Here is a 25,388-nt window from a genome sequence, read left to right on the forward strand (position 1 = left end):
TAAAACTTGCAAAAGTCAGTAGTAAGAAAACAACCCAATTTTTAAAAATGGTCAGATGGGTTGACAGATACTTCACAAATAACATTTGAATATCAAATAAGTACATGGCAAGATGCTCAACATCATTTGTCACAATGATTAACTGTAATAAGCATTGTAGTAGGTCTCAAAAATGAAATAATATTCAGTTGGCTAAACTGTTTAAATACTAGAATAACAAAATAGCAAAATACCAGAAGCTCAGTGTCTTACAATAAAATATATACTACTTTCCTTTCAGTTTATGTTGTAAAAAGATAGAAATAATAGGCATACCTTATAGTACAAAGTTTTAAAGTGAAAGTATGTGGAATATTACATTTTGTGATTTCTCCTATTTTTATATATGTTTGTTGCTAATATATCATTACCACCTCCAAATCGAGTAGCAAATAAAGTCAAAGTTGCATTTTTCTCTATGCTATTGACTCAAAAAATATACTTAATATAACACAGAGTCTATGAAATCTACAGTTGGAGAACTCTAATAATTTCCAAATATTTCTGCTGTTTGGATACACAGAACTTTTTTATTATGAAGAATTCATTCTCAAAGTCTAACTTAGTTGAGATGTTAGCAAATAATTATTTTTCCGGTTTTAATACCCTGTACTAGTATATTATGCAGAAAAAAAACTCGCATATACTTCTGGATGGAGTGTATAAAAAATTCCAGAAGGAAATCTTTAATATTCAAACTAATTCTAAAATTAAAGAATCACTTTTACTTTAGAACATAATTTTAACAATTATTAACTAATATTGAGCACATAATCTATCCTAGGCACTTTGGCAAATAAATGAAGTTCATTGTCTTCATGAATCATTTCAACAAATATATAAAGTAGGCAATATTTTTGTTATATTCATTTTATCTATGAGAAAATGGAGCTTGAAAAGTCTTATCCAAAGTCATACAATTAGTAGAAGTAGAGTCATGAGCCCCTAAATATATATAAAATACTTAGCATCATGCCTCTCCAATAGTGAATGCTTAGTAAATGCTTTTTTAAAATAATTTTAGATATGGTTTTTATACTCATCTTTTAAAAATCACTACTAAAATCTCATTTATTTGGATAAAATTTGGAAAAATTATCACAGGTCTCTCTTGACAGCATTGTTTGCAAGGGCAAATGTAACAAAAGAATATTATTTAATGGTGAATATTTTGTAGTGAATCTGCTGGTTGACCTCAAAAGATCTATGGGGAAAGCAGGAGCATTTCCAGAGCCAAGGAAGGAAACAGGCCTTGATTAGAAGGGAGGGAATGAAGTTTCTTAGCCCTGGCAAGAATAGAGATTGGGAAGTGTCACTGCTGTGGTTACAGGATCACTTGATCCTATGTTAAAGGTGAATTATATATTTCCTCTTCTGCGTGCTTTTCTGCTATGCTTCTATTCTTTTTTTTCTGAGTTAAAAACTACTAACTGAAACATGTTTACTGATAAACTGTTTTATTGTCTTAACATTTGTACTGCCTTCTTCTCTGAATTTCCAGTGTAAATGTCATTCTAATCCCTAAATTTGTACCTCCATATAATGGGAGATAGACAAAACACTTCCTAATTCCTTATTATTTTCCATAATAATTTTTTTGTAAATATAAACAGCCCACTCTGGACTTTCACTGTTATAAATGAGCTTAATGGAAGAAGAGCTGATTGGCTAATATCTAATCATAGTGGCATCAGTAGTAACATTAGCATCACCTCTGCTTTCTTGCCCTGTTGCTCACCAGGTAGCTTCTGTGACGTCTTGTCCACAGACCATAGGTCATTGATCTGTAGTAACTGCCATTAATTAAAAAGATTGGAACTTTGCTCTTAATCTTCCTTAGAAGAAGGTCCTAATGTTAATTGCCTTATTTTTTTTTTGCACTAGGTTGATTTTCCTTTTCTTTCAAAATATGGCAAAAGTAAAGTTACATCTTAGCCAAAAAAAGTTCATCTTCAGCAGAAATTACTGGCTTGAGCTGTAGAATATTCCTTAAACCTATCTTATTATTCTGGTTAGTTTGCCACTAATCATTAAGTTTATAGAAAATATCAACAAAATATGAAAACACCCTACTTTTTAAAAGTATATGACAGTTAAATATGGTTTCAGTGATTCCCTTCTTTATTATACTCTTCAATTTCTATGCCAAATAGGAAAATAGATCTCCCTCTGGGTTCTGAGTTGTCAATTATTAACATCTCTAGATTTTCTCCTCCAACAAATCTAGTATTCTTTCCTTGAAATGCATACTCCTCATGAAAAAAAAAAAACCTACTTTTCTTTTGAAAAGTCTGACTAAAAGCTTGTTACGCAGCATCAGCCTACTCTCTGCTTTCCATATCCTCCAGAAATCTAGAAAGACATTTTTTATCACGTCCACACTTGCTTTTGAGGCAGCCAGAGTACTTGCTTAATCCCAGGAAGCAAAAGAACTGAAAGTGAGAGTGAGGGGAAGAGCAAAGGAAAATGCTGATCACAAAGTGCAGATTGAGGAACATAATCCTCACCAGCCATCCAAGTCACGAGGGCAGAGTTTAATACAGGAAGAAAACTCTGGACACTTAGCTTATAGTGTATTCCTTATACCCAGAATCACTGAATGGATGTCTAGGAGAAATTTCCTTAAATCTGTCCATAGGAACCATTCTTTCTCTTTATATCTAAGAAAGGAATTTCAGCAAGACTTACATAGCCAGTGAACAATTTAAAGAACAATCTATACTGCCTGTCTCCTCTAAACACCTCACCTAACTGAATGACTCTTAGATCAGAAATTAATGAATAACAATAAAATTATTTAAAGGGCACCATGCAAAAACATTTCAGATCAAGGGAAAGATGAGTTTAGTTTCAAAAACAGTGTGGAATTAATCAATAGGATGGTGGGGTATTTTTAATTGACTTGGTAATAAAGCCAAGTATTTAAATGTTTTTTTAAGACCATGAAATAGGTGTGATCACCAAAATAGCCATGACATCCAATTGGCCATTTCAAAATACTCTATATATGGAATTTCAGGTTATGGCTTGAAGTGTCAGGTCACTATAGCCCATTCCTTCTGCTACACACAAGCAAAACTGCAGACAGAATTCAAAGAACAACTACCTAAGCACTCTGAAAATTAGACGAGTGGATTGTGGAGAGTAATCAAAGCTTGGAGAAGCAAACACGTGGAGTAGATTTTCCGTTTTCCCTCTCTCTCAACTTTGCTCCCATTTCTCTGGCACCAAGAATAAATTCTGTTATCAGGTGTATCTATGATTATGAAGTGTTTCTTTTCATCTCTGGTTTTAATCTTATCTTGAGGTCTATTTTATCTTATATTAAAATTGCCATTCTAGCTTATTTTTCCTGCTATGTGTTTCTTCCATACATTTATTCTCAATCCATCATTGACTTTAACTGTAAATCAACTTTCAGAATTAATAAGTTTAGCAAGTTTGCTTATTACAAGGTACATGTAAAAATCAATTCTTTCTATTTATTAGCAACATATAATAGAAAGTGAAATATATAAAATGATGCCATTAACAGTAACATCAGAAAAGTCAGATACATAGAAATCAACCTAACAAAATATATGGAAGACCTCTAACAGAAAACTTACGGAGGGAAAATTTTAAAGACCTAAATAAATGGAGGACTAGATCAAGTTGACGATTAAGAAGATTCAGTATTTCAAAATGTCAGTTCTCTTCTAATATTCCTTAGAGTTTATGTATTTACAATCAAAATCCTGATGTGTATTCTATGATAAACTGATTTTAAAATTTATATGGAGAGTCAGAGAGCCAAGAAGATGAACAAAGATTTAGATTTCCCTACCTGATATCAAGGCTTAGAAAACTACAGTAAGAATACAATGTGGGATTAGGACAGGTTTAAGTGAAATGCACACCTGGAACAGAAGAGGAAGTTCAGAAACACATCCACACGTATATGGTCACCTGACTTATGATCCAGGTGGCACTGCAGGGAAGACTTTTTGTCAATAAACGGTGCTAGATAAGTTGGATATTCATATGGGAGGGAAAAAATATGTAACCTTGACCCCTATTTTGCATCATACTCCAAAAAGCCAGCTCCAGGTGATTTCTAAGTTTAAATGTGCGAGGTAGAACATCAAAGTTTTAGAAGAAAATATACAACATTTTCATGACTTTGGGAGCTTGGAAAGATTTTTAAATAGGACACAAAAACTACTAACCATAAAATTTAAAAATGGCTTTTTAAAAATTAATTTAAAAAAAATAAGGGAGACATGCTGTATTTTTTGTTTTGTTTTGTTTTTTTGGCCACACTGCACGGCATGCGGGATCTTAGTTCCCTGACCAGGGATCAAACCCGCGCCCCCCTCATTGGCAGTGCGGAGTCTTAACCACTGGACCACCAGGGAAGTCCCTTAAATTAATTTTTATTGGAGTACAGTCGATTTACAATGTTGTGCTATTTTCTGCTGTACAGCAAAGTGAATCAGTTATACATATACATATATCCACTCTTTTTTAGATTCTTTTCCCATATAGGGGACCTACTGGGTTTTATTAAAATTATGACCCTCTAGGCTCACCAAAAGACACCATTAAGAGAGTGGAAAGGTATAAAGGCATACACATATTTTATACATATATAGTATGCATATACACACTTATACATATGCATATCCAGAACATATAACGAAAATCTACCAAAGACTCTCTAATAGACAGATGGACAAAAGATATGATGAACAGGCTCTCCACAAAGGAATATACTCAAGTGGCTCAATGTGCTCTATATCATTAATCACCAAGGAAATGCAAATTAAAACCACAATAAAATACCACTCTGTGCTCCTGAGAACACTAATGTGAAACACATACATGTGATAACCAGTGTGAGTGAGGATTTGGAACAACTAAAAATCACGTGTATTGCTATTGGGAGTCTGAGTTGATAAAATGTCTTGGGAAGTGATTTTGGTTGTCTGCTAGCTCCTCATATCTGCTTGCTCTATGATGCAGCAGTTTTGCTCTTAGTACTATCTATACCCAAAAGACGTGTGTATATACTCATGGCAGCTTTATTTATGGTAGCCATTTAAGTAAGTGTCAAACCTAGAAAAATACTCTTGGTTGATGGAAATCAGAATAGTGATTACTTCGGGGAGGGAGTTGGAAATGATAAGAAGGGGCATGAGGAAAGTTTCTGGGGTGCTGGTAGCTTTCTGTATGTTGTGCTGAGTGATGGTTATGCAAGGGCATTTACTTAATTCATTTTAGATCCATGCACGTTATGCAGTTATACTTCAGTAATAAAAATTTGCTTAAAAAGATGACACAACTTGTAACTGTCCTTAAAGAATTGTATTTTAACTTAATATTTAATTTAGAATCCCACCCAGTTCTGAACTCCAGGCCCTACATGGCTGCACATAAAAGAGATCTAATTTTAAAACCAGTTTATAAGCTAGTTAGTAAAGTATATAAATTCCAATGAATATTTTGGAAAATCAGTTTCATCATTCTGTGTTGTATCTCACTAAAAATACAGCATTTTCATGGTCACTTTTATTAATTCTCATAGTTAAGTTTTATTATTTTATTAACTTTTATTAAGCCTCTCATGTCCGTACTGTGAACATATTCATATGTACACATTACATTCATAAATATCTATATGCCGTTAACACCTAATAGAATCCAGAGGAGTTTGATATTTAAAAAAATTAGAATTAGTGAGAATAAATTATAGGAAAATTCCATTTTCATCACTACCCAGCTGTTGAACTGAGCAAATCTTTATTCTTACTAGGTGGCAGGTACAGTAGTGGCTTGAGCCAGTCAGGCTCTCTGCGGTGTAGGTGAGCCATCAGTAATCCACAGGCTACCTTAGATGGTCACTGAGGTTGATTCTATACCTAACACACTGTGATTCCAATTTAATAGGATTTCCTGAAAGAAAGTATCTCAACCAGTCTTTTTATTACTGTCTGGTATAGGGAATGCCTCATTTCCTCCATAATTTGCTTGAATGATCAAATTATGAATTAATTGAAAACAGATGACTATTTCTGGCTTGCCCAGAATCAAATGTATTGACTTTCCTTTGTTTGGTTAAGTTTTACTTAGTACTCGCTAAGCCATAATTAACAAAGCGTGACTTAAATTTTCCCAGACATATTAATCACATGACAGATGTTTGCTGCCTAAAGGGACACTGTCTTATAAAGGACAGCTGTAAATAGAAGAGTTAATTAAGCCTAACATCCACTTGTTAGATTTATATGAAAATGTGGACTCAATACTATATGAAATGTGGACTCTAGCAGGACTTGTGCTTTGACCATATTTTATTAAGGAAAGTTTTAAAATCTTCCTTTGAAAAGGCAAATAATCTGTTTTATATTTAAATGATTTGCATTATATTTTTCAGATCTCTTTTAGAGTTATTCTCAGATTACAGTTTGACTTAAATCAACAAAACATGTCACTATCAAATGCAGCATGAATTTAAGCGAAGGGAATATGTAATTTTATAGAGAAGGGGACAAAAGAATTCTAAGCAAATCAAACAATATGCACAAAATCACAGGGACTCTGCAAAAGTCAAATTTCACTAAAACAGACTAAGAGAGATATATAATGGGAGATAAAGCTGAAATGACAGAGTTCGATGACATCATAAGAGACTTTTATGGTACATGCAGGCAAGTTTCCCGTCCTAGCAATGGGTATCACCCAGGGTCAGGAGAGGAGTGACAGATCGAAACGGTACTTTAGGAAAATTTAATCTGGTAGAATATTTAAAATGTAGCCATGGAAGGATTTTCTGAATTCCCCAGTTTTAATTACCACTATGCATACTCTGATCATTCCTAAGTATTTATTGCTAACCCTTTAATTCTCACTAAATGTGCAAAAATGAAAGTACAAATGAACAGTTATCTGATAGGACTCTCAAACTCACATATGCAAAACTCAAATTTTACACTCAAACTCATCTTCTGACCGTATTTTCTATTCTTCATACTAACACTACCATCCACATTGCCATAAATCTAGATGCCTCAGCCCACATCTAATGAATGTCCAGTTTGGCTTTGCTGCCTTTGATTGAGAAATCCTTCTCAAGTCTGTCTGCTGTGGCCCCCGTTTCCACGGCACTGCCTTAGGTCAAGGCTACATCCTTACAACTGACCTCCAGCTGACGTTTCTTCTTCCAATACTTTCCGTTTTTAATTTATGCTACGCCCTGCCACCCCATAATTTTCAAACTAAAAAATAAGTAAACAATCTAGTGAATAAGTAAATAAAAGTTTGAGGTAGCTAGTTCGCTCATGTCATCGTTCAAGTCCTTCAAGTCTCTCGAATCTAAAGGGCAAAGTTCATGCACTTTAATCTATCACACAAGAGGGTGATAGAAAACTTAACTAGTAAAAGATGGTCACAGCGCCATCTGCAGACTGCAAGTCGATTCAGAAGACAGGATGCCTGTAAATAGCCAGCTTGGAGTAAGGACATGAGCCAGCTTTACGCGGGCCCTGAACGCAAGGTCCTTCGTGATCTTGCCCCTGCCCTCCCCTCAGCCGGTGCATGGCTGCTCCCACGGACGCACTTCGTGCTCCAACAACGTGGAGTCGATCTTGGTTTTGTTCCTGGAAAGTTCAGACCTTCATAACTCAACTTATGGCCCAACTTTGGTAATTACGTGGCATATCAGAGCATACATTTCAAAGCACAGGTTTTCTTCTTCATAATATCTTATTATGCTACTTCTCTCCATTTGTCCCTAGTCATAAATAGTCATCATAAAATATATACACATATTTCTACTGTGTATGAATCTATGTATTTTTATGATATATGTGTTTAGGATATAAACATATACACATATGCATATACACGTGTGTGTGTGTGTGTGTGTGTGTGTGTGTGTGTGTGTGTGTGTGTGTGTGTGTGATGCTGGGACACCTCAGAGCTCTTCTTCATTTACACTCACTCTCCTGGAAATCTCAACCTGTTCCATGGCTTTAAGTGCCATCTTTATGCTGATGACTTCCAAATCTGTGTCCCCAACCAAGATTTCTGCCCTGAACATCAGCGACGTATCTACCATCTACTTGGCATGACTAATAGATGTGTTCTACCTAATCTATGCACAGCCAATCTCCTGATAAGCCTCCAAACTATTCTCCAGCACAGCCTTGCCCATCTCAGTTGATAGCAACTGCACCGTCTCATTTGTTCAAGCCGGAAATCCTGGAGTCGTACTGGATTCCTCTCTCTCTCACACCCCCATCCAACCAGGTGGGAATTCATGCCAGGTGTATCTTCAAATTAAATCCAGAATTGGACCACTTCTCAACATCTTCACTGCTAGGACCTTAGTTCCCTGCTTCCGACTCTGCCTCTCTGCAGTTTATTTACAACACAGCAGCGGAATTATCCTTTCCAGATCTGTCTGTCATGTCACTATTTGCTCAAAAACCCAGCAGCCACTGATAACTTTACTTAGATGAAAATCTGAAGTCCTCCTAATGGCCTGTTGGGCTGGACAGGACCCTATGCGAACTTCCTCCTGGCTGTAGCCTCCCTCCACCTCTGCCCTGTCATACTGTTCTCTCCAGGGCTTGTTCTGCACCCAACGCCTGCTTTCTCTCCCCTCAGCCTGGAAGATTCTAGCCCTCTGCACTTCCTTACAGCCTCCACTGTGTCCCTTCTCTGCCTTCAGTTCTTCAGGTCTTTGATCAAATTGTATCTTATCCGTGAAGCATACCTTGATTGTCCAATTTCAAGTTGCCATATTCCCATCCTCTCCTATCTTGCCTGTCCAACTGCCCACTACACTGTTCGTCAGAGCACCTAGCACTTTCAACATACTATACAATTGACTTATTTGTTGGGCTTATTGCTGTTGTGTATCTCTCCAGCTAGAAATTAAGTTCCATGAGGAAAAGGATTTTTGTTTTGTTGACTAATGTGAACACATGCACAAGTGTCCATAATAATGCCCGGCATATATTAGGAGCCCAATAGCAATTTATTAAATATTGCCTGTACAAGTACTGTGAAAGTCACCTCAAGTATCCTTTTTGTGAAAGAAGAGTGAAACTTCTGTGTCATGAACACACCCCAGATCTCATGGGCTGCCCGCTTCTCTGCCTAGAACGCCTTCACCCACTCAAACTCTTCACCACTATGCACACCCACAAACACACCGCACACATAAAACCGTGCACACACAGGTCAGGTGTTACCTTTTATCTGAGGCTTTTCAGGCTTCCAGAAAGAGGAAATTGCTGTTTCTTCTCTAGTAACACTTTAAGCTGTACATATTTTAATAGTGCTTTTAATGTACTTTATTTTTGTGTTCTATTTAAATGCCTGTCTGTAGGATATTTCTAGTTAAACATGTATCCTCAGACCATGAGTTCCTAGGGGGCAGAGTCCATGTCTTATTCATCTTTGAATGGCCAGACCTAAAACAGTATAGAGATTACTTAAATGTTCATTGAATTAGGAACTAATCAAGCGCTGGGAGACAGAAGAAAACCAAGAGTCACATTCAGAGTCCGTTTATAACTTGCTGTTCCGCCAGTACTGCCCTGTCAGCCTCTTCAGTAGGAGCCTGGCTCTCTGGAAGCCATACTCAGCACATCAAGGACCAGTGTCCTGAACTTATGAGTGTCTCTCTGGGTCCGTACCTGGGGGCAGCTTCCATCTTCCTTTGTCAATACACAGAACCAGCCGCTCACGGTTGTCTGTGATAATCACGCAGCTTTGGGCTGTGAGGAGTGCCGTCCGTGGGCGATGTTTTAAAAATTCCCAAAACACTGAGGATGTCCCAGTCTTCAGGAAATGCCTCTAAGTAAGCAAATAAGAAAAGCCGCTCTGAGACACGGCCCTCAGATGACATTGGTGAATTGGTTAACATGCGTTAAAGGCAAACTAATTGTTTTAAGGAGAAATTTTCATGATAGGTTGTGTTCCTTCTCTGGTTGCCATTCTGTGATATGCTTGCATGTCATTCACGTGGTAGAGGTTTCATAAACCAGCAGATCTACACTGAGTGAAATCCGCCATGAAGCCAAGGAGCACATGACGGGATGCATCTTCTAGAGCCTGTCTAGGAGGCCCTTTGTTCACTTTCATTCTAAGTGGAACGCTTGGTCTAGATTCCAAGGATTTAAAATAAACATTTTAAAGGGAAGCTTGAATAAAATACTCCATTTTCCAAGTTTAACAACAACATCAACAAAACAGCATCAACTTGATGCAGAAAAATCCCTGAAAAAGGGATTTTTAAAAAAAATCTATGTAGTACCCCATTTTGATAAGGTCAATATTAAGTGAGTATTGCTTGAGGTACTCAAATTTCCCATATCCAATAAACTACAGTGTTTGCATTGCTTTAAAAAAGTGTTCATTTTAAACATAATATTTCATTCCATAGCACATTTATGCACACATATGACAAATATATTTTAAAGAATGCATTTTGTTGGATGGTAGGCATTGCTTTTTTTAAACGAATGCTCACGATAATGACTCTTTTCTCGACAATTAAACCCAAACTTTGGTTCAAAAGTATAGTAAGTAAACTACATGTCTTACACGTGACAAATATATCAAACTTTGTTTGCTCGTTTTTTACAGAATTGCTATTTCCACCAAGCAGTAAACAAATAACTTTGGTTTAAATATATAGCTTTTTTTAAATAAAACGTTGGCTTTTAAAAAGCAAGTATCAGTCAGGGTTCAGTTGCTGAAGCAGAACCTCTGGGAGATATGGGAGAGGGATCAATTATAAAAATTAGACCGTACACAACTGCAGGAGAATCTGGGGAAGTAGAGACCAGCAGGGGACTGGTAGGATCAAGTTTACAGTCACCAGCCAGAAATGTGCAAAGTCAGAATACACGCTGCTCACCAAAACGCGAGTGAGGCCAAAGGCCAGCTGGGGGGATTCCGTGGAGACTGTGCTTCTGCATTGCTACCACTCCGGGGGTGGGGGGGCAGCTGCGGAGCATCTGGAGGTGGGCCTGGGGCTGGTGGCGTTCAGTGTGGCCAGCAGTCAGGAAGAAGAGCTGCACGTGCACCAGAGGAAGCAGGACCAGGCTGGAACCGCTGCGTCTGTCACCACACCCACCACAACGAATTTACTAGAGATTAATTCTCTCCTCTTCACTTGAGCCCTCTCAGTCTCACACGAACCCCGCTTTGGGCCTGCTCTAATCCAGAACCGCAGTGAAGGACCGTCCCTCCCCTTCCGATCAAATTCTCCCTCCTTTTTTCTCCTGAAATGTCAATAACAGCAACCATTTCCCCGGCACCTGACTACACTTAACGTGAATACACGCATCCAGTCTTACTACCGGATTTCCTTTCCAGCCATTCTGCTGTGGTCATCCATGGTTCTTTGTGTTTTGTTGGTGGTGTTTTTGGTACGCGGGCCTCTCACTGTTGTGGCCTCTCCCGTTGCGGAGCACAGGCTCCGGACGCGCAGGCTCAGCGGCCATGGCTCACGGGCCCAGCCACTCTGCAGCATGTGGGATCTTCCCGGACCGGGGCACGAACCCGCGTCCCCTGCATCAGCAGGCGGACTCTCAACGACTGCGCCACCAGGGAAGTCCGATAATTTTATGCAGTGTTTCACAGAACTAACCCCCGAGGTTTTTTTTTTTTTTTAATAATTCTACAGCATTTCTATTGATTGATTGATTGTTTGGCTGTGTTGGGTCTTCGTTTCTGTGCGAGGGCTTTCTCCAGTTGTGGCAAGTGGGGGCCACTCTTCATCGTGGTGCGCGGGCCTCTCACTATCGCGGCCTCTCTTGTTGCGGAGCACAAGCTCCAAACGCGCCGGCTCAGTAGTTGTGGCACGTGGGCTCAGTAGTTGTGGCTCGCGGGCTCTAGAGCGCAGGCTCAGCAGTTGTGGCGCACGGGCCCAGTTGCTCCGCGGCATGTGGGATCTTCCCGGACCGGGGCACGAACCCGCGTCCCCTGCATCGGCAGGTGGACTCTCAACAGCTGCGCCACCAGGGAAGCCCCATCCATGTTTTTGATAACCAGACTCTCTTCATCCAGCACTTTCCTTACGACTTCCTTACCTCCTGCTCATCTCTTCTTTTATTACATCCTATGGAGACTGCACCATGATATTTAGATAACAATAGGTCTCCTTTCTCTTCACCTAAAAAATTCCTATTGTTGAAGCCAACCAACTCTCTGCATTCTGTAGGCTGAGTGTTGGCAGACAAAGCTAGAAAATCAGTTTGGTGTCCCAGCTTCAAGTAGGGCCCCAGTACTTTCATAAGGTCTGCTGATTTTTCTCTTGTTAGCTCTCACTTACAGGACTAACAAAGACTTAAGAAAGACTAAGAACTTTCTTAGTAATGACCCAGAAGGCAGCATGGGTCTCACATTTGCATCAGTTGCTCTTTCCCCCCAAATCCCACGGGGGCCAAACAGAGGCAGGTCTCGGTGGAAGCTGTACATACAGCAGGTTTGCATCACAGATGACGCTAGACAACCACAGTCCTTTAAAATGGAGTGCAAGCAAGCCAGCCCAACAGTTCACAGATGACGCTAGACAACCACAGTCCTTTAAAATGGAGTGCAAGCAAGCCAGCCCAACAGTTCACAGATGACGCTAGACAACCACAGTCCTTTAAAATGGAGTGCAAGCAAGCCAGCCCAACAGTTCACAGATGACGCTAGACAACCACAGTCCTTTAAAATGGAGTGCAAGCAAGCCAGCCCAACAGTTCACAGATGACGCTAGACAACCACAGTCCTTTAAAATGGAGTGCAAGCAAGCCAGCCCAACAGTTCACAGATGACGCTAGACAACCACAGTCCTTTAAAATGGAGTGCAAGCAAGCCAGCCCAACAGTTCACAGATGACGCTAGACAACCACAGTCCTTTAAAATGGAGTGCAAGCAAGCCAGCCCAACATTTGCACTGGAGGGAGACGTTACTTTTACTATACTAATTTGCAAACAAACCAGCTCTCGGCTTCAGAGGAAAACACTGGCTCTCCTCTAAGGCTGTTTGCTCTACAAATATCACTGAAAAGGTAACTTGGAGCCAGAGCTGTTAGAGACATCACATTAAAAGAATACAGGGGTATACTTAAGCCAATGACACAAATAAAATGGAATCCTAAACAAAATAATCAATCATTCTAAAAGAAGGTTTAGAAGGAAGAAAAAGGAACAAAGGAAGAATAGACTAAGTATAAAACAACCTTTAATATGGTAGGCCTAAGTCCAATCATCTATATAATGCTATTGCCTAAATGGAATTATTGGTGTCTAAATACACCAATTTAAAAAGATATTAAAGAAGCAAAATGCAGCTATATGCTGTCTACAGGGAATCCACATTCATAAGATACAGATACAATAAAATAAAATCAGTGAAAGAGCTATACCAACAAATCTAAGCATAAGAAAGAACAGCTATACTAAAATCAGACAAAGTGAAAGTCAGGACATTTTATAATGATAAAGGGCCCAGTTCTAAATGCGTATGCTTCCAATATCAGAGCTTCAAAATACAGGAAGCACAAAATGACAAGACTAAAACTAATCCTGTATGTAGAAATCCCAGCAAGTCTACCAAAAGCTACGAGAACGTGAAACATTGAATTTAGCAAGTTTGTAGAATATAAGGTTAGTACAAAAATCGATTGCATTCTGATACACTAGCGCTTATTGTAAAGCTATCATAGTATAGACAACATGACATTTTTGTGTGGATAGAAATACAAATTAATGGAACAGATGAGACACTCATAAATGGCAAACTGATTTTTGGCAAAAATGCTAAGGTACTTCAAGAAGAAGTACTTTTCAACAAATGGAGCTAGAACAACTAGGTCACCATTTGGGAAAATAAAATGAACTACTATTGTCTCATACTTTATACAGAATTACCTTGAAATTAACCATAGACATTAACATAAAATCTAAAACTTGTATAACAAAACATAGAGAACATCTTCACAATCTATTATTTCTTAGATGGGACACCAAAAGTCCAAAATGAAAGGAAAAAATTGATAAATTGGACTTGGTAAATTAAAATTTTCTATTCCTCAAATAAGGTATTGACAAAATGAAGAAAGTCCCTGCCACATGTAGGAAGAAAATGTTTTCTAAACATATATCTCGCAAAGGAATGAAACCAAATAAAGAAGTTTTACACATAAACAATAGGGCAAAAAAATCTCATGAATAATTTTATAGATGCATATACCAAAAATAGGTATATGAATGGTCAGTAACCGGTTACATGCAAAGATGTGTAACATCTTTAGTTGTTAGGGAAATGCAAAGTAAACCATAATGTGATAACAAAATACAAACATGAGAATGGTTAAAAATAATAAAACGTTATTAGTCAGAGGTCTCCAGAGAAACACAAATGAATATAAAAACTATTATGCTGAGTGAAAAAAAAGCCAGTTCCATAAGAGTATATACCATAGAATTCCATTTATGTGAATCTCTAGAAAGACAAATATTATCTATAGTGACAGAAAACAGCAATGGTTGCCTTTGTGTGGTACTGAAATGGGAAAATTATTTGGAAAAGCCTCAGGGAATGTGATTGGAGTCGTGGAAATGTCCTGTGTCTTAACTGTTGTAGTGGTTACCAAGGTGTGTATAAATCTGTCAAAATTTACACTTAAAATAGATGCATTTTATTGTATGTAAATTATATTCCAATAAAGTTGATTTAGGTTAAATAGAAGGCACAAAAATTTCTGAATTTACGACTGATAAAGTATTAAATTGCTTTAAATGGAGACAAGGTCTGGAGAAAAAGAATGATTGGCATTAACAAAGAAAAACGCCTACAATGTATTGAGTACTTCCTACGTGCATTCTGAGCATCCTAGGTGCTGCTAAGCCCTTGAATGCATTGTTTTATTTTATGTTTTTAAATGAACCCAGAGGGTATTACCATTAATCCCACTTTGCGAGGGAACTAATACCTGGACAGTTTACACTGCTAGACAACATGCCTGTTATTACACCCAGCAAAGCGGCAGTTCTAGACCCTGACTGCAGCCCCGTGTGACTCTAAACGACTCTACGATCTTCATTACAGGGATAGAACCATCAAGAACAAAATCTTAGAAGGATTTTATATTTAGAAATAACAGTGTGCAGTTGAGAAACTAAGATTACATTCCACATACTTTTAGCATTGCTTAAGTATTGCTAAGAGTTTGGAATCCTTTGTTAAACATTTGCTCTCTGTCTCAGCTGACACAAACAGATGAGACATACAAAATACAAAGAAGTGTTGTACAAATTACAGACCTCAGAGTTTCAAAGGGAAGTGATTTACCAAATAGCCCAGAACGTTGCCCGCAGTAGAAGAGAAAGCATGTTATTGAATGGTTTCCATGCCACAGATGCTCCCGTGGTTTGGGGGCATCAATCTGAACCACAGTGAACTTGGACGGCAGCCTCAATTGAGTCAGAGGTATTCTTTGGGGGCTTTATGGGGTCATGAACTGAACTAAACCCAAAAGCCTGAATTCCTTTGTTAACCCTGAAACTACCCCAACTTCCTCAAATTCCTTCAGATCAGTGAACAAAGTTTGACCTTCAAAGTTGTTTGGAACAGACCTGAATCTAAAATTAATGTTTGTTTAATTTTAACCTTACCTTTTTGCTGTTTTTTATCTAACCTCTAATATCTTGTTACTATTCAGAAGACAAATATATATATATATATATATAAACTTTTCTCCTCCCAATTTCATTGCTGCATTCTAAATAAAATGCTTCATAATTCATAGTTAATCTGATGAATTATCTCCCTGAGGAAATAATGCTAGAATCTTTTTAAGGATAATATCATATTCCATGAAGAACATATATTGTATGCCATAAATTTAAGTACCATTCAGTGAGTTTTAACAAAAGACTTTAGGCCTCTGTTACCAGACAATACTGTTTATAAAAATAGTATGGAGGATTTTATGGATTTTTAAAATATTTCTACAGGGAAAAATCATTGCCCCTTCAGAAAAATTCTGGCTGATATTAAAGTGAAAAGACACCAATTTTAAAACAGATTTAGTATATTGGATCCAGCATTAGCTATGCAGAAAATTCTTCCTTCAGATCTCCTAACACTGAAGTGCCCAGTGGCTCAGACCTTCAACCTTTTCTCTCTCTATACCCACTGCATGGTGATACCACCTGTTCTCCTGCCTTTAAGTATCATCTGTAGGTTGACCCCTCCCACATGCATCATTCTCTCATGTAGCCTTGCTGAATCATATGTCCTGCCCCTCGTTTAACCTCCCTGCTGGCATCTCCAAATAAACATGATCTCACCAGCTCCACCCAAGCGCATTCATCTGTCCTCTTCACCCTCTGACTTGACTGCAACTCCATCCTTCCAGTTAAGCAGGGCGAAATCCTCGGAGTTATGTTTAACTCCTTACTTCCTTTCAGACTCCCATCCGATGCAACAGCAAAACCTGTTGGCTCTAACTTCAGAATGCATCTAGAATCCAACAGTTTTTTCCCACCCCCACTGCTGTATTCTGATTCAAGTGACCATCTTCTCTTGCCTGCGTTCTTCAGAAGCCTTCTGTCTGGTCTCCCCGCTCCCACCCATGGCGCACTACAATCCACTCTACACAGAGCAGCCGCCTTGATCCACTGAAGGCGAAAGTAAGGCGTGTCGCTCTTCTGCTGAAACCACTGGATGGATCACCCAGCTCAGTCATTATAAACACCAGAGTAATGACAGTGGTCACAAAAAGCCTACATTATCTGACTTGTTCTAGCTGTTTCTTTTGGGGGGAAGATTCTTCCTCTAGATGTCCGAATAGCTAACACCACTTGCTTCAGTTCTCTCCCCAAATGTGACCTATTCAATAGGCCTAAGCTGATCATTTATTAATGGCGCACCGCATTCCTCTAGCACACCTCGTTTTGTTTGCCTGCTCCAGTTTTGTTCTTTACCACACTTCTCCCTCTAAAACACTATATAATTCGTAATATTTGTTGTTTATTATTGGTTTTCCTATACTAGGAGGAAAGCTCCACAAGAGCAGGGCTTTTTGTTTCTTTTTGTCTCTGTCTTTTTTGTATCCAATGAGCTGAAGACAGTGCTTTACACAAGATACGTATCTTATTGAATAACTGAACTAATAAACTGTGAGATATGGAATTTCTGTTCATTCATTCCACAAGTATATTAAATGCCTACTATCTGCCTGTCCCTGTACTAGCCATTAGGATACAGTAGGAAGCAAAAGATGCATGGTCCCTACTCTCGCGGGGCTCACAGCTTAGTAAGAAAACCGTCACTATAGAAATATCCGCACAAACAAGTGCCTAAATAGAAACTGAGGAAAGTGCTGTGAAGGAAGATTACAATATACCGTAAAATAGGATAATAGAACTACCTTAAATCCAAGATGCAGAGAAAACCCCATTAAAAAAGTAACATATCAGGGCTTCCCTGGTGGTGCAGTGGTTGAGAGTCCGCCTGCCGATGCAGGGGACACGGGTTCGTGCCCCGGTCCGGGAAGATCCCACATGCTGCGGAGCGGCTGGGCCCGTGAGCCATGGCCGCTGGGCCTGCGCGTCCGGAGCCTGTGCTCCGCAACGGGAGAGGCCACAACAGTGAGAGGCCCGCGTACCGCAAAAAAAAAAAAAAAAAGTAACATATCAGATGAAAATGAAAGGCTAAATAACAATTGAGATGTTAAAGAATACATACGAAAGAAATATATGTGCAAAGGTCAAAAGTTGAGAAAGATGGGAAGATGGTCAGAGCTGTTGGAACATAATTAATAGAAGGAGAACAGCATAGATGTAGCTAATGAAGTCACCATGGACCAGACCTGCCAAGCTTTGTTGGCTGTGAAAGAATTTTGATTTTATCCTAGATGGGAAGAGGAGACTTTGAAGAGAATTCAACAGGGTAACAATGTAATGAGACTTTGTGATTTGCACTATCCTTCTGCCTGTTGTGTGTTCCAGAATGACCTAGAAAAGAATAGAAGTGGAATCAGGAAGGCCAGCCAGAATGCAGTGATATTAGTACCGGTGAGAGATGACTGTGATATACAGATGTGACCTGGGTGGTGACTTTTGAAAAGGAAATGATGAGATGGATATAAAGTATATTTTTATTAGAATGTCAAGGATTAGATATAGAAACAGATGGGACTTCCTGGTTACTATCATAAGCAAATGAATGGATACAGGTAGATGCACCTGTTCGGATAAGAAACAGATAATAATACAGCCAATCACTAACTACCTTTGCAGGGACATTGGCTTTAGGAATCAGGTGATAGAAAACTATGAGGACCATTGTTGAAATCTATTTGAGTTCAATTTATGATCACCCTATATTTTGTCTCGAATTGTCCCAGAAGGCTCTGGAAGAATGCCTGAGTCCCACAGTTCTGCACAGAATGAACAACGGGATGGATAGTTTGTGCACAAAACAACCTGTCAGATGACACGCAATGTGCATAATGCTGCATATCAACTCCTTTGGTCTTTAGACCAAAGCCTGTGTAGACTCAGTCTTCTTCCCCAGTTCTCATATCCAGGATCCCATTTGGGAAAAGTCTCAATCTGCTTCTGTTTCCTTTATTTTGGCAGTTACTTGTGATCTTCCTTGGGCCTGGATAGAGCAGGTGAGATCAGGTGAGGAACAAGAATTTGGCCTACAGCAAAACCTGGGAAGAAATGCAGCTGACTTGGGTCCTAAGAGAACAAAACCAAGAGCAAACTGTCCATGTACATGGATTATCAATAGGACGAGCCTGGGTATATGACAGGAGTAAGCATTGTAGAGATCCAAACCTTGCAGGTGACCCCATCAGAAACACAGTGGAGGTATACAGCTATGAAACGTACACATACAACAGAAAAGCCACGGGCAGAAGTGATGCTGAAATGTTCAGATAAAAGTTGTGACCTTTAAGCCAATTTTGGAAAAATGGATTGAGAAGAACATGCAGTTTGGGAAACCGGTATTGTGAAGAGGTCTGTACAATGAAACGATCAGAGTATCATCGCAGAGCAAATCCATCTGCCCCAGTTTTCAGGATCCTTCCTGGACTATTGTGGGAGAATTGAGAGGTGTGGACCAGATGAAGCCAATCTAAACCAGAGGCAGTGGAAGATAAAGACAGTTGATCATAGCAGAAAATGGTTCCTTTGATCAGCCTGCACTTGTATCCACTCCTCGGTTGAGTAGCTTTTTGTTGCCTAAACTTGACAACCCATAGACTGGTCGTCTTACCACTATCTTTTAGAGTTTTAAGACTCGCCAAATGAATAGGTAATGTCCTCCTTGCTTTTTTCTTACTTTTAATCCTAAGAGTCACCTAAAAGAATGACTACTATATTCAAACCTTAAAAGAGTCATTAGTGGGCTTCCCTGGTGGTGCAGTGGTTGAGAGTCTGCCTGCCGATGCAGGGGACACGGGTTCGTGCCCCGGTCTGGGAAGATCCCACATGCCGTGGAGCAGCTGGGCCCGTGAGCCATGGCCGCAGAGCCTGCGCGTCCGGAGCCTGTGCTCCTCAACGGGAGAGGCCACAACAGTGAGAGGCCCGCATACCGCAAAAAAAAAAAAAAAAAAAAAAAAAGAGTCATTAGTGAGAAATTGATATAAATATAAAAAATTTTCCTATTGAGAAAGAATAGCAAGACTGTAGGTTTCCATTTCAGATTTAAATATCTGTTTCTTATTGACTTTGCATGCTATGAAATCACCATGTCTAAGGCATGACAGTACCATTTAGGAAATTATCATGTCTCACATAAGCTGGGATGTATTAAAACACTGCATTATCACTGTGCTAAATTAGATAAGATTTTTTTTTCGTATCTCAAGCTAGAAGTAGTCAAATTCTTCTATAAATTCCAAAGAACATTGCACAATAACAGATACCATGGGTATGCACCAAAGCCAAGAGCAAATGATATCTGGAATTTAGGGTCCTGCCAGTTTTACACATCTTGAAGAAATACAGTTCATAGCAACGTAGAGAGAGATTAGCTCTCTTCAAGTGGCAATTCAGTACACGCAGGAATGTTGTTTTCACACATACTCCATTCCATCCTTAGTGTCTTGTCCTTATATATGCTAGAAATATTCTCAATACATTTTCCTGTTTTTCAGACATTTCTTCTAAGGTAGCAACACATATCTTTTAATATAATAGTATCCATGGTTTTGCTTAATTATTTATAAGATTTTTTGTTCCAAGGGTACAAAATAATATTAAAATTAAGCAAAAAAATAAGGCAAAGGAATACAAATTAAAGGATTAAGATAAAACTAGGATTGAGGGAGGCAATACCCTAGAGCCCAATGCAATACCCTAGAGCAAAATGCAATACCCTAGAGCCCAATGCTCTAAAAACCACAAACTTGGCATTGGCTTTTCTGGAAGCCAAGGAGAAGATGAGAGTGTAATCAGTTGCATAATTTCTAAATATCTCCTTAGAGTTTATAAGGTAAATACTCACAAGATAAATATCTATTAAGCGTTTACAAGATAAAAACAAATAGTAACTCAGGTTAGGCCCAACTATTTCCAGTACTGGGTGAGTCAGGAGGGACAGTTTTTCTTTCCATCCTCATTGACAAGGTGCTGTGTAATGTAGCAAACAAGGTTAACACTATCCCCATGAGGACCACATTCCAAGCCTAAGAGCTAGTCTCTCCCCACCTAGGCCCATTCCAATCTCTTCTCCATTCCTCAGGCAAAAAACCATCTTTAAAAAGTAAAATCTGGGGGCTTCCCTGGTGGCGCAGTGGTTGAGAGTCCCCCTGCCGATGCAGGGGACGCGGGTTCATGCCCCGGTCTGGGAAGATCCCACATGCCGCGCGGTGGCTGGGCCTGTGAGCCATGGCCGCTGAGCCTGTGCGTCCGGAGCCTGTGCTCCGCAATGGGAGAGGCCACAACAGTGAGAGGCCCACGTACCGCAAAAAAAAAAAATAAAAATAAAAAGTAAAATCTAATGATGTTGTCTTGTTGCTTAAATTCCTTAAAAGGTTTTCCATTGCTTTTAGAAAAAAAAATCAAAATCCTTATGGTCACATTGAAGGTCCTAGGTGTTCTGGCCCTGTCTGCCTCTCTAACCTGCGTCTCAATTGAGTCCTGCGTTAAAGTCATGTTCCTTTTCTTGGATGAGTCCTCAGAGAACCAGGCATGTTTGCTCCAGGACAGTCATCTCTGTTCTTGACTCTGCATTATTCATGTCATGGCTGGATTATTGTCTGTCTCTACATTGTAAGCTTCAGAAGACTGTGTTCCTTGTTTGGTTATTTTCCCTGTGCCAATCATATTTCTGTCTCAATGAAAATTTGAATTTCAATGGATAGATGGACGGATACATGAATGAATTAGCAAACAAAGAGTGAGTGTTTTGTCCGTCAGTGATGTTGTAACTTAAGGGTAGATTTGAATACTGACAGGAAAGGAAAGGCAATCTTCTGAAACTATTTTGATCTCACCAAAGTTTAACAAGTAATGAACATCTGCGAATTTAGAATATAATTTCAAACATGTTTTAAATGTATGAACATAAAAACATTACAATGTTTTACCATGTATTAAATATCAAATTTTAGGTTCTATCAATCACCTGACCTTGGTGATTACCTATTACTCATTGAGAAACATCTCTATGTGAAGCCATTGTGATTTAAATATCCCATCTGCATTATTGTGGGGGGAGTGGAGGGGGACCAAGCTTACCTGGAAAGGATTCTATGAGATTATGTCTCCAGAGTGCGACTTATAATTTTAGAGGACACCATGTAAAGGGCAGTAATGAGTAATAATTATATGAATGACAGAAGCCCACTTTCACTACATTGGTGCAATGACCTTTAAAAGTAGCATTTTATCCAGTGAATAATCTCAACTTGTGTTAACAGAAGTATCTATTATAGTGGCACGAGGGCAAATTTAACTTGAATAGTTTTTCACTGGCTGAAAATTTACCAAAATATGTATAGTTCCATGTTTGGTTTCAGCCTCAAAGTGCCTTTTCCTGGAAAGCTTATCAACTTTTCTCAACAGTTAATGAATTATTATTATAAGAAAAAAATGTTGACATTGGTAACATTTGCCTGTCTTGGTGGCTTGAGAAATGTCCAAAAACAGTTGAAACCATTTCCAGTTAACTTAAAAAGTCAAGGGAAGGCTCAAAAAGAAGAAGAAGAAGGTACTTCACGCGTTGTACACAGTCGGGATTCGGTGAAAGAATTCTGAGTTTAGTTGAAGTAGTTTGTGCTCTTTGTGCCTGTGATATTGTAGAGAAGTTGAAGATGTCTTAGCAGTTGAAGCCTGATGGGGTGAGTGAAATGTTAGTACATGTCCCGTCCTAGGTGGCTTACTGAGGCAGTACTGCATCAACTACATTAGAGGGAGAGATGTATCTAGAAACTGTAGCTTTGTTCCAGGTTATCAAGGCTTCTGCATGAGCCTGTGAAACAAGAGGAAATCTTATTTTACATTATCTTAACCTTTCTGGTGAAAAGTGAAGTATAGAGAAGGAATACAGATATTTAAAAGAAGAAACTAGAAGGCAGTAGGAAAACTATCAAGATGAGTCTGACGTTCACCAAAACTAAAATAAGAAACACGCACTTTCAGTGTTCTTTTTGTCCTCTTGTTTACAAACAACAGAGCCCCTTTAAGAAACTGTTTACTTGTCTTTGTTCCCTTCTTGCTTACTCTCTGTACTTTTGCAGCCTGTCTCTGGTCAGTATTCCTGAGAACTAGGGCCATGTTCCCTGGGACTAATGGATGCTGCATGGGGAAGGAGAGCCCAGAGATGCAGCCCTTGTTATCTGTGGGCCAGAAACCGGGATTTTTCTCTACTTGCAAGCTAGGCTATTAGTATTTCACAGACACTAGCAGAAGGTACAAGACTCCAGCGTCAGTGACAAAAGCCTGTGTTACTCACAGCAAAAGCATTAGCCAGAGCTTCATGTTGGTGTGTGTTGGTTCTCGTGATTCCACAAGGACGATGCTAAGGCCTCATCACAGAGCCTGCGCACCCAGTGAGCTGTGATGCAGGACAGGAACGCTGAGCCTGGGGGATTCAGTGCTTTTAGGGTAAGAGCAACAGGCCTGCTCTGTGTCTGCGGGGAGACAGCCTCTCATCTCAAAGCTGTTCACTACAGAGACAACCCTAGGGTTGGCCCAGGGAAAGGGTAGTCTGGACCGTGCATTCCTTACACATCCAAGGAGCACATTCAGGGCCACTCAAGCCAATGGCAGACTGCCTCCCCCAGCTCTGCGAGGGAGACCCAGCCCAGCCCTCGCAAGTCTCAGCTGCCCCTCTGATCCCACCTCCGGCTCCAGATCCATACTGCCTGGGTGTGAATCCCAGCTTCACCGCTTATTAACTCCAGCCTAGTACCTTAGCCACTTGCGCCTCAGTTTCCCCATCAATAACTGGGACAATAATAAAGCCACTTCATCGGATTAAATGAGTTAATACACACATTGCATTTAGAACAGTCCCTGACACATAGTAAGTGCTATTTCTGTCTTAGTTTGTGTTTTGACTTTCACATTCCAGTTACCTTTTGGAGAATTTCAGATTTTCTCATTCAAATTACTCAATGGGGATTTCGTGAGAAAATGAAGCCCTAATACCCGACAACCTGCATTGTCTGCAATGGCCAAACATCTCTCCTGTGCATCTATGGTACTAGCTATGTACTGATACCTTCCTTGGAAGAACTGAGAAAATGGTGACCTGAAAAGCTTTTGAGGTTTTACGTACTTCAGATTAGAAACCCCAGTTTAACAAGGTAATTACCTTTGCTTTCGATGCACAGAGCATTTCACTCGAGGCTACGTCCTGTATCGCTGGCCAGCCTGTGGGGCCCAGGCCTCGTCTGATCAATGGCCACCCTCAGCTCAGGGAGCAGTCCTGTGCCATGTGCCTCTGCAGTCTGTCTTGTTTACCATTGTATAGCCAGAGCCTAGCAGCAAGTCTGACACCAGCAGACACAGCAGAAGGATTTATTCATTCAATCAGTGAAGGCTGTATCACAGATTTCTAGAACAAACTTATGGTTACCAAAGTGGAAATGTGGGGAGGAGGGATAAATTAGGAGCTTGGAATTAACATACTCACACTACTATACATAAAATAGACAACCAACAAGGACATACTGTACAGCACAGGGGGCCCTGCTCAATATTCTATAATAACCTACATGGGAAGAAAATCTGAAAAAGAATGAATATACGTATAGGTATAACTGAATCACTTTGCTGTACACCTGAAACTAACACAACAGTGAAAAAAAAAAAAGGACCATGATTGACAGTTTATCCCCACTTGCCCAACCTGATCTTTTTCTTGGACTTGACTCATTAAAATATGAATGATTTTTAAAGGACGGTCCTTTTATCTCTTTTGCTTGGTTCTGTGAAAAGTAAAATAGAGGTCTTGGGAAATTCTGTGAAGGTAAATACTTTCCCTAGAAGAACATTTTTATAATACCCTTAGCTAATTCTTGCACGTGGCTGACTTAAGATAGTTTATGCATATCTGTGAGATCATCGAAAATATGTTCAGGTGTATTGCTTTCTGAGGATGAAGATTAGAAAATCTAGGGAAACAGACAGTCGGGACATCGTAGATAATCTCCTTCTAATACCATGTATCTCAAATAGGCTTTCAGGAAGTCCTGGATCGTATTCAATGTATATTTGAATGTTCTGACATGAGACCCATGTGCTTTAAGTATCAGGCTGTCAGAAAGCAGAATTCCATTCCTTTGTACGGGTTTTGGCACTTGACAAATTACTGGTCCCGGGAGGTATCGTACTTCCACCTGACGATGGCCACAGCCTGTCTGAAACTAATTTAAAATAGTTTTGCAAAAAGGATCTTTTAAAGATACTTGAACACTGATAAATTCCAGTTGAGACCCCAGAATTCTGATTCATATAAAGAAGAATTAATTTCATCTTGAAAAGTTTTAGGACATTTTATTTTGTATCAACAGTAGTTATTGCAGATTATATATCTAAATTCCTAAGCAAATCAATACAAAAATAATTTAAAGAGCATTTCTGAGCTCAGGGCTGGTTAGTGAGCACATGGGAAGTTCAGCTGTATCTGCCTGCCTTCAAGGAACTTAACTCGGAAGTCTTCCCCCTGCAACCATTTGACTAGAAAATCTGCCTCTTCCAAAAGAGGATTTACTTTGATTGTAGATCATATTGTCTTTTTAAAAAGGCAAACTCATTCAGCAAACTAACTAATCAGATGTTTCAGAATAACCAAGTAAGATACCCCTTAGAATTATTTAAGAATTTTA

The sequence above is a fragment of the Lagenorhynchus albirostris genome, chromosome 21 (assembly GCF_949774975.1).
Source record: "Lagenorhynchus albirostris chromosome 21, mLagAlb1.1, whole genome shotgun sequence".
In the NCBI taxonomy this organism is placed as follows: domain Eukaryota; kingdom Metazoa; phylum Chordata; class Mammalia; order Artiodactyla; family Delphinidae; genus Lagenorhynchus; species Lagenorhynchus albirostris.